Source organism: Equus caballus, chromosome 12 (genome assembly GCF_041296265.1).
Source record: "Equus caballus isolate H_3958 breed thoroughbred chromosome 12, TB-T2T, whole genome shotgun sequence".
Lineage (NCBI taxonomy): Eukaryota > Metazoa > Chordata > Mammalia > Perissodactyla > Equidae > Equus > Equus caballus.
This window is the reverse complement of record NC_091695.1, coordinates 38549969-38560500: the sequence shown is the minus strand read 5'-3', so window position 1 is coordinate 38560500 and position 10532 is coordinate 38549969. Positions and strand designations below refer to the sequence as shown.

Below are 10532 nucleotides of genomic sequence, written 5' to 3'. Positions count from 1 at the left end.
AGCTCAGGGCCAGTCTTCCTCAGCAAAAAGAGGAGGATTGGCAGCAGATGTTAGCTCAGGGCTAATCTTCCTCAAAAAAAAAAAAAAAAAAAAGAAGATAGAGATGTAGAAGGATGGGGTCTTGGAGAGCTTTCTAGCCCCTTGACAGATGGGGAAACTGAGGCCCAGGGGGTTGAGGATTTTCCTGAGGTGGCACAGGGAGACAGGGCAGAGGCAGGCCCCAAAGTCTTGGGGCCTCATTTCCATGGTGACGGGGGGAGGGGGTGCTGGACGCTGGATGAGGGCAGGACCCCTCTCCTCTGCCCTTGGGGGCAAGGTGCCTGGGCACCCAGCAGCAGCAGAGGCTCAAGGTAACACCAGGCTCTGAGGTCACTTGGCGGGGTGTTCCCACGGCCAGACTCCTCCGCTCGCCACCTATAAATGGGCAGCTCGGACTCCATGCTCCTAAATGGCCTCTCCAAGATCAAAAAAGATGCTTCTTTATTCCTCCGGGGAGCGGCCAGCTTGGACTGCCAGGTTGGTCTGGCGTCTGAAAACTCTCCCACCGACACCGCAGCCTGGGGCCCGGAGCTCTAGGAACACTGAGTGACTCCCTTTCCCCGGCTTCATCAGCCTCGGCCGCCGCAGGGGCAGACCGCGAGCACTGACATTTCGGAGGCTCGAGCTCTGCTAAGTGAACATTAGACACAGGTTACTTAGCCTCTGAGATCCAGGCTGCCTCCTCCACGCTGTTGATAAGCTTTTACGGTCCCCTCCCTCCGGTGCCGCGTCCCCGGGGCCTGGGGCAGCTTGGAGGCTGCCAGGTGGGAGGGCGGGGCAGCGGATGGCACAGAGCTCTGGCTGGGAGCCGCTGTTGGGCTGTGCTACCTTGAGCACGATGATTGCCTTTTCTGGTCTCACCTGGAAATGGCTCTCCATACGTGACCCAGCTCCCCTGTCCATCGCGCCCTTCACTGATCTGCCACTGGGTGCTGTCCCAGGCTTGGGACAAAGTGACTTTTATTCTTGGGTCACTAAGCCAATCCCTCGCCCCCTAAGTCCTAACCCCTGACCCAAACTATTTGTCATTCCGGGCCCCTTGCACTTCCCAAAGCTTCCGAGGACTCCTTCTCCATTGCTACCCCTCCCTTCTCTGAGCTCCCAGTACACCTTATCCAGGCTCCCTCTGGACAGTGTCCTGGATCACTGTGCATCCAGGCCCTCCATGGGGCTGTGGCCAAGCTTTATTCACCATTGGACCGCCGGCACAGCCCTGGGACATTGTTGATCTCTACAGATGTCCATTCAGTCATTCGACAAACAGCTCTTAGGGCAAACTGTATACCCCTCTCCCTGCTGGGGATGGGATCCAGATAGTAGAGGCTAATAAGGCACAGCGCCTTTCCCTCCAAGAGCTCCTACTCTGGTGATGAGAAACACAACTACATAGCAGGTGATTAGGCCCTGGTCATGGGTGGGGAGCCATGGAGCAGTTGAAGCACACATCACTTGACCCTGGGAAAACCAGGGAAGACTTCCTGGAGGAGGCAACATCTAAAGTATAACTTGATGGATCAGTAGGAGTTAGCCAGGTGGAGGAAGGAGCCCCAGGAAGAGGGAACAGCCCAGGCAGAGGTCTGGAGCATAGAGGAAATGTGGTGTATTCTGGGAACGCTCAGTCATTGTGCTGGCCTCTTTGCTCCTAATTATTGTCTGGCTCTTTCCCACTCCCCTAATAAAACAAGAGGAGATCATTCCCCACCGTGGGGTGAGCTTCCCAAACCCCTATCCCTCTCTAAAGAGGACAGAGAACTCCCAGGAAGCTGGCCGCTTGCCCCAGGCCCCCCATCTGCCAGTCACTTGTCCGTCCGCTCTGAGCCTCAGTTGCCTCATCTGTTAAATGGGGTGGGGCTCTCAGGTCCACGTAACAAATGTTAGCAGAGACCTGAAGATGAGGAGAGCTGGCCCAGGCCTTCCCCTGCCCGGCCAGGGGGTGCAGCCTGGATTGGGACCTGGGTCTGCAGGGGTGGGATACGGGAGACCCTGGGTGCTAGCGCCCGCCGTCTGAGCCCAGGCCCTGGAGCCCTGTCTCCCATCTCAGGAGTCTTTCTTCCTGCCCCCACCCCTCAGCGACTTTGGATGGGGATAAAAAAAGAAAAGAAATGGTCCTCCCACCACCTGGCAGGCGTGCCCACGATGTGAGATGCCTTTCAGCTGAGCGTGGTCTCCACGGAGCCCTGGCTACCAGCCAGCCCTACCTGGCTTGATCTTCTGCGCACCCCCGTCCTCCGCAGGGAGGGCGAAGACATCCCTCATGGAGGGGGCAAGGGGGCTGGGGTGGGGGGAGGTGAAAGGGGAGCCCTGGGACCAGGTTGAGACAGGTCATTCTTCCCTCCCTGGTTTATAGGAAGGGGGTGGGGCAGGGGTGTGCGGTGGGCGTGGAGTCCACGACCAGCAGACACACTGAGCCTGGCTCAGTTCCCAGAAAGGGCTGGGCCCCCGTAAAGGGCTCAACGACCTTACGGACTCAGATGGGCAGAGTCGGGGGACCCTCCGAAATGGTCTCATCCAACAAATGTGAAAACTGAGGCCCAGATTGGGGCGTGGGCTTCCCCAAGGTAACACAGCAAGTTAGAGGAGAGAGACGCTGAGTCCAGTCCCACGGCTGTGACTGTGGCAAAGCCAGGCCAGGCTGCCACCCGGTCAGGGTCAAGCCTGACTCCGGCTTCTATCTCCCCACTATGTTGCAAAGCTTGGTCCAGGGGTGGGCTGGGTTCCTGTCCCACCTGCAGGGGCGCAGTGGCAGGGAGAAGAGGAATTCCTGCCTGGATCCTGTAGGGAGCCAGACTTCCAGGTCTTTTGACATCTCAGCATTGCAGAAATGCTGGAAGGAACCTTCTGGATCACCTCTGGATGAGGGAACTGAGGCCCAGGGCTGGGGGGAGACTGACCGCAAACCCAGACCCCAGTGAGTGGCCAATGCACATCTCCTGCCTCCAGTCCAGGCTCTTGCTGGTCTGTCACAGTGTAAGTGAACGGGCCGGGCTGTGGACGGCGTCTGACAGTACTGGGTTCGAATCCCTGCTCTACTGCTCCTTGGCTCTGGGACCTCGCTTCACTCCCCAGCCTCTCTGAGCCTCAGTTTCTCCATCTGTAAACTGGGGATAGCAACATTGACCACATAGGGTGTTATAAGGATTTAACACAATAACAGCAGCCCCACAAGGGTAGACTTGGCCTCTTTCACCACTGTGTTCCTAGCACCCAGAACACTGCCTGACACATGGCAGGCCCATGATGAAAGGGAACAGTTATCGTCACCCTGTGCCATGCCACTTCCGGCTTGACATCACTAGTAGACGAAGCCAGGGTAACTTCTTTAATTCCCCAGTCCCCTGAAGGGAAGCAGAGGAGTCTGGCTGTTGCAGAGAAAGGCAGCCACTATCCTAGAAAGAATGGCTGTGCATCCTTAGGCAAGTCCCAGGCCCTCTCTGTGTGGTTCCTCCTCACAGTACAGGGAGGGCATTGCTCAGCGATAACTGAAGTCTCCCAGCTCCAGAAACTGTCCCTGGACCCTGTGCCACGGCCCTGCCTGAGGGCACTGACTCTCCCCTTCTGGGGTACCCAGAGGGAGGGGCCAAGGGGCAGGACAGGACATGAGGGTTGGGAGGGGGCAGTGGCCAGTCTCCGGGAGGCTCCCGGGAGCCGTGGCTCTATTAGGCTGCCGCTTGCGGGACGCATGAGTGATCAGGGCAGCCAGGCATCAGCGCCAGCCTCCACCAGGACCAAGCCGACGGTGCATGCCGGGTAGTTCATTAAGGGGGTGTGGGGGAGGGCCAGGGCCTCGCTGAGCACGCCCCCACCCCCGCTCCAGCCTTAACACCACCTGGCACTTAGCGGCTCCCTCCCCACCCGCCCTGCCAGGCATTTGGCAATGGTAAGGAACAGTGTGGATCTCATAACAGCCTACAGAGCCCATTCTGGCCATTAGCTCTTGCTCCTCGCAGGCCCCCTGTGAGTCTTTATTGCTACCTCCAGGTTGCGGGGGGGAGGGGAATGAGCAAAGTTCTGGGAGCAAGAGGCCTCTGCTGGGCGTGGCAGAGCAGGTCCCCATGCCAGGGCCGTGAGTCGCCTCCCAGGATGCCGGCTCCCATCCCGTGGTCTTTCCATGGTGTGTTGCCAGCCAGTTGGAGGAAGGTAAGGCCCTGCCACGCCCGCCACCCCCCCCCCCCCACTTTTAGCAGAGCCCCCTGCATCACAGCCCTGGGGGAGCGACTCGCCAGCAGGTCATTTTCTAGAGGGACCCAACGGCCCAGATCAGGACGTTTGCAAGTCCAGAAAGCTCTGGGCTCTGGAGAGAGGAAGCAACATCCTGTCCTGACCTCTTGGAGGAAACAGCCTCCAGGGAAAACAGGAAGAGCCTGGCCCAGGAGGAAGTCCTGAGGGTGGGGCCGGGGGAAGAGGTCCCAACCCAAGCCCTTCTCTCCTCTCACTGCTGGACTCTGCCAGCCATAGGCTGAGTTAGGGACTGTCCTGGGCTGCCCCGCTGGGTCTGTCCCCAGTTGGCTGCTGTCCACCTGGGAGCCATGTCAGGGCCCCCAGCTCACATGGTGGGAGATGAGCACTGGGGCTGGGGGCACAGAGTCCTCCGCCAGAGAGGGCATAGATGTGACACCAGCCCTCTTCTCCCCACTCCTTGGCGGGCAGGCGCCCAGAGCAAACTCCCTTCCCTTCATTCATGCCTTTGCTCTTCATTTACTGAGCCCTCCTCCGGGCCAGGCAACGGGTGCAACAACACAGAGTACATGCTCCTACCATGTTCCTATTTCACAGATGAGAAAACGGAGGCACGAAGGACATTAAAATCTTTGCCCAAGGTTACAGAGCAGGTGAGTTGGAGAGGAGAATTCAAACACTGGCGGCCTGACTGCACGGCCCTTGGGGTAACTGGAATGCCAAAGAAAGGAAGAGACCTTCTCCTGGAGGAAAGAGAGCATCTAAATAAAACTCACTGGAAGAGGGCGTTGACCTGGGCCCCAGGTGGGGCAGGAGGGTTCCTTACAGAGCCCTTCACACCTGCCACCCCTGCTCCTGGCGACTACTCCTCACCTTGTCCTCTCTTCGCACCCCACCCCTGCCTCCCCCACCCTCACTCTCAGCTGTTGACCTTGTTTCCCACTCCCCGAAGACAATCCAGTCTCTCAGAAGCACTTCCAGATTCGCAAGGCACATCCACCCCCACCAGCCTCTGCACCCACACGCTCTGCCTCCCTCATCCTACGAGACGTGACAACACACGCGCCCACTGCCACTCGGGCTCTGGAGCCCAGCCCTCCGCTCCACTCAAGGACATCGCTCCAGCAAGCCCTCCCGCGGGCGCTCTCTCTCCCTCCTCCGTCATCCGTCTCGCCCTCTCCACCAGATCCTTCCATCAGTGAACACACTCGCTGTTCTCCCTCCCATCCTACACAAACGTGTCCCCAGCCCACCTTCCCCACCAGCCACCATCCATTCCCTGCTCCCCTCTGCAGGGACCGCCTCAGAGTCATCTGCATCCTATGTCCTCCGTTCTCCTCCTCCTGTTTCTCTCAAACCCACCCCCATGTGCCCCTCGTCCCACCCCTCCAACAAAAGTGCCCCTGTCAGGATCTCCAATGACCTCCTCGTGGCCAAACCCAGCGGTCAATTCTCAGCTTTGCTGCCACGAGCCGTCCCAGCAGCATTTGACAGTCTGGCACTCCCCCCCACCCCGGGAAGCATCCCTTCCCCTTGGCTTCCAGGCTGGCTGTTGGCTCCCGTGGTTTTCTCCAACCACTCTGGCCGTTCCGTCTTGGTTCCCTCTGCTGCTTCTTTCTCTTCTCCCAGACCTCTCAACGTGGGGGACCCCGAGCCCAGTCTCCCGTCCTGGTCTCTCTCTGTGCTTACTCCCCAGCCATCTCACCCCCTCTCATCACTTTAGGCTCCATCTGTTTGCCCATGACTCCCAAAGCCAGTCCTCCAGCTTGGACCTCAAACGCCCAGCGGCCTCCTCGACACCTCCCCCGAGAAGAGACAGCTCCAATCGGACCTGTGCCAACCTGAGCTCCTGCTCTGCCGCAGACCACTTGCTCTCTATCTCCACGGGGGTGCCACCTCCCCCAAGGGAGCGAAAATTGGTTCTCGGGGGACAAAAACTCTTAGATATTGCAATGGTTTGTGCTCTCAAAGGACCAAAGGACATAAACATAGACACATGATAGCGGAGGTATTAAAATGTCACAGGGAGGGGGTGATTGGAGAAAAGTCTAAAAAGGCTCCTTGGGGGTGGGTGATAAAGAAAAAAAAGATTGAGCAACAGTGGCTCTAACACAAACTTTCCATTCCAATCGATGGCAATCTTGTCCTTCCACTGCTCAGGCCAAAATTCTGGGGGTGACGTCTCCTTCTCCCTTTTTTTCACAGCCCACATCCAATCCATGAGGAAATCTCATTCGTTCTGCCTTCAAAACAGATCCAGAATCCAGCCGCTCCCCAGCACCCCCACGGCATCTACCCTGGTCTGAGCTGCCTCGTTTCTCGCCCGGATCATTGTAACAGCATCCTAACTGGTCTCCCGCCCTCGCTCCCTTGACACACAGCCAGGGCGATCCTCTTACAGTGTAAGTCAGCTTGTCTCCCTTCTCTCCACTAAACACTCCAGAAGCTTCCCATCTCCCCAGGTTCTTATGATGACCTGCCCTCCCCACTCTCCCTCACTCTCCTGACCTCCTCTGCTCTCCCTCTTTCCCTTCCTCACTCTGTTCCAGTCCCACACGCCTTCTGGCTGCTCCTGGAACCCTCCAGGTATAGTCCTACCTCAGGGCCTTTGAACTGGCTGTTCCCTATCCCGGTATACTGTTACCCAGAGAACCACAGGGCTAAATCCTTCACCTCCCTCAAGTCTTTGCTCAGACATCACCTTCTCAAGGAGCCCTGCCCTGCCCACCCCGTCTTAACGTTGCAATCCGTCCCCCGCATTCCAGATAACCCTCGCTTCTCCCTACCCTTTATTTTTCCACAAGACTCATCTTCTAACTACTGTGACATTTACATATTTCGCTTATCACTCATTGCCTTTCTCCCCCTGCTAGATGCAAGCCCCCCCAGGGGATCTTTGTTTCCATCACTACTATAGGCCTAGCATGAGAACAGCGCCTGGCCCCCAGGAGGTGTGTCTGCTCCCCCCTGGACAGCTACCCCAGTTGGATTTCTGACTTTTCACACACCAGACTCCATCACCTCTGCCCCTCTGCAGCCGCCGCTCCCTCTCTCTGAGATGCGCCCAATGCCCTCCTTTAGCGAGTGCTTCCTCACCTTCTGGACCCTCTCAAAGACCACATCAGCTCTCTGGTTAGGTCAGGAAGGGCCCTGCCTGCCAGATAAGGATTGAGGGAGCTTTTCCCCACGAGCAAGGGGGATCCACAGAAGGGCTTTGAGCTGAAGAGCGACACAGTGGGTCGTACTTGTCCTTTGATGCCCATAGGACAATGGCTGGGAGGGGAGCCCACTGGAGGCAGAGGAGGGGACCCAGGGAGAAGGCTGGTGAGAGATGAGAGGACCTGGGCCAGGGGAGTGGCTGCAGGGCAGCAGGAGGCTGAGAGGACACGAGAGATAGCCAGGAGGGGGGAAAGGCTAGGCTTTGTCACCAATTAAACATGAGGACTAAGGGAAAGATGGGAGGTAGGGACATGGCCCAGGTGTCTGATCTATGGGGGGGAGGGGTGATGAAGCGATGCACCAGCCAAGCTCAGGGAATGGGTGGGGAGCACACATCAGAGGGGGTAGGGAGGTCTACGGTAGAAGCATCTGTCCCCCCACTATAGCCTCCACCCCCTTCCACTGGGGGCATCTCGTACCCCACACTTCTTGCCATAAAAGGAGAGCCCATGGGGATTTGGAGAAGGATGGGGCTTCCCCAGGAGAACCCAGATCTTGGACCCGGGATGAAGGGGAGGGGCCCACACAGGGGGCTTTTTCAGAATCCAGGCCTGAAGCCTGTGCCCCCAAATTCACAGGGGAACTTCCGGCCGAAAAGTCCACCCTTGCCTCCCTTTCTGCATGGCCTTGTTTGACCAGAAAGACAAATAGGATGGGGAGTGGCCTTCGTGACATCACTGGGACACCTGAGCTCAGCCCAGGGTGTGGTGGGCGGGAGCGGACAGAGGGTGTCTCCTGGTCAGACTCAGCTGTCCCACAGAGCCTCTCACTGGAGCAGCCAGGGTCACTCAGGACCATCTCATCCTGCATCCTCGTGGTACGGATGGGGAAGCTGAGGCCCGGAGAGAGAACTGAGTTGTTGTAGGGGACACTTGATTTCCCAGGGGGACACTGAGGCTTCCTGGAAAGAAGGACTCACTGGTCTGATGATCACTGGTATATGTCTTTACAGCTCTTTTCTTCCTGAGAGTTCAGAAGGCTGCACATCCACGACCTCGTTCATCCACGAGACCTCCCTCTGGGATGGGGGGCAGGACCACCATGCGCAGATGTTCTGAAACTGCTCCGTCATTGCCCTCCCCTCCACCGCCTTCCTTCTTCAGTCTCTATTACGTCCCCTTTCTTCTCTCAATTTAATTCAGCAAAGGCTTAAGAGGCTCCTCCCTGGTACAAGGACTGGGCATTCAGGAAGCTTCTAGATTTCCCCAGGGCCAAAGTCATTTCCTGTCTTCTATGGTTTCAGAGCACTTTCTTCCTACCCGCGTTTATACACACACATACCGGATTGTTTCTGTATCTACAATCCTGGAGGGTGGGGCTGGGTCTTACTTAAGCTTGCATTCCCCCCCTAGTGCCTAGGCCAGGGCCTGGCATTTGGGAGTCTGGAGAAATGCTTGCCCAGGGCAAAGGTACCCCTGACTGTGCCAGTTACCCGGAGGAAGAGCCCAGAGGGGTTCTGTATACACAGCACCTGGCACATAGGAGCTACTCAATGTCTGCTAAATGGATCAAGAAAAAAACGAAGGAAGGAAGATGAGGGCAGATAGTGATGGGCCAGCCTTGCCTTTAAAGAGCTCCTGATCCATTGCATGGGTGGGGGAGGTGGGCACAGATCAGCACTGGAGAGGTGTGCAAAATACGACTGAAGTAGACAATTCCATCAGAGCAGTGTTGAGGAAGTACCGTGGGGCCACAGAGGAGTTCAGACTCACCTGGGAGAAGCAGGGACGGCTCCCTGGAAGAAGTGGCATTTGAGGTGGGCTTTGAAGGGTGGAAACACATGGCAGAAACTCAGGCACAGTTTTTAGCTGAAGGTAGGCATCAGGCAAGACAAGGAGGGCAGAGTCCTCATCCTCGGGAGGACTGTGTTTCAGGCAGAGTTTCTTGTACCTGACTCCACAGGCAGTGTGGAGCCATCGAAGGCCTTGGGGCTGGGGAGCTGGGGAGCAGCATGACCAGATCTTGTCGCAGAAAATCACAGTGAGGGAGGGCATTGGACTGGAATGAAGGAGAAGAAGGCAACAGAAGCTGCTGCTGAGGAGCAGGGTGAGAGGGTTGTGAATGTCTGACTTAGGGAGGCAGCTGCCAAGTTTGCGATGGGGGTGTGAGAGGCTCCACAGAGAAAGGGTCTGAAGGATCTGGAAACCGATTCAATGTGGGGGAGGAGCAGCAGGACGCTCAGGGGAACTGATCTGAGGCCTGGGAGCGTAAGGAGGCCTTGATAGGCACGGAGTCATCCCAGGCAGGGGCTGCTTCCAAGGAAGGTAATGAGTTCAGCCCACCTGGATGGAGATGCTTCATGAAGAGGGCAGATGCCAGCTTGGGAGGGAGGTCGGAGCCCCCGGGACAGAGTTGGGAGTTGGGCGGAAGTAAAAGCTGAGGCCGTGGGAGTGGATGAGCTCACATAGGAGAGAGTGTGGGATGAGAAAGAAGATGGCGGCTGAGGACAGAGCCTTCGGGGATGCACACATTTGAGGGGGGCGGGAGCAGGAAGAAAGGGGATCCAGGCGGGAGTGGACCAGCCAGAGAGGTGGGGGGTGGTCCCTCATCTTCTCCCTCTTTTCCACTGCTGCCCCACCTCTGCTCCACCCCCCATCTCCCATGAGCCGGGGCAGACTGGGCAGAAGAGCAGACCCTGGAGCCTGGCCAGCCTCCAAAAAGCTCCAAGGTGAAAGGTAGAGAAGCCCAGTGGTTGAACGCTTGGGCTTTAGAACTGGTCAGAGCTGGGTGCGACTTCCACCTGCCCCCTCCCTCACCCTTCCTGGCTGTGTGACCTCAGGCAAGCCACACCCCCTCTGATCTGATCCTCAGCCTCCTCACCTTCCCGAGGGGATCACAATGGGGCTTCTTCATCGGGCTGCTGTGACTATTAAGTGGGATAATGCGTGTTATGCACTTGGCATTCGGGCCCGGCAAGCCCTCAGAGCTCAATAAACAGTGGCTGCTGCTCTTATGATTATTACAGGGTCGGGACTGGATTCTGGCGCTCCGTCTGGCCTTCTGGCCAGGGCCAAGGAGCCCAGCAGCCCCCAGAGCCCTGAGCGAGGAAGGGGGGCTGGCCACTTGAACTACCCCCTCTCCCGGAGTGCTGAGGCCCC

At 57.7% G+C, this 10532-nt stretch overlaps 1 long non-coding RNA gene across 1 annotated transcript; it reads left to right on the top strand.

The window, feature by feature from the left end:
• Positions 1-3697: 3697 nt before the first annotated feature.
• LOC102150005 (uncharacterized) lies at positions 3698-10392 on the top strand. Its single transcript, XR_288121.4, has 4 exons — positions 3698-4176; positions 4813-4868; positions 6421-6617; positions 8387-10392. It is a non-coding gene; the product is annotated as an uncharacterized lncRNA (long non-coding RNA).
• The last annotated feature ends 140 nt before the right edge of the window (positions 10393-10532 follow it).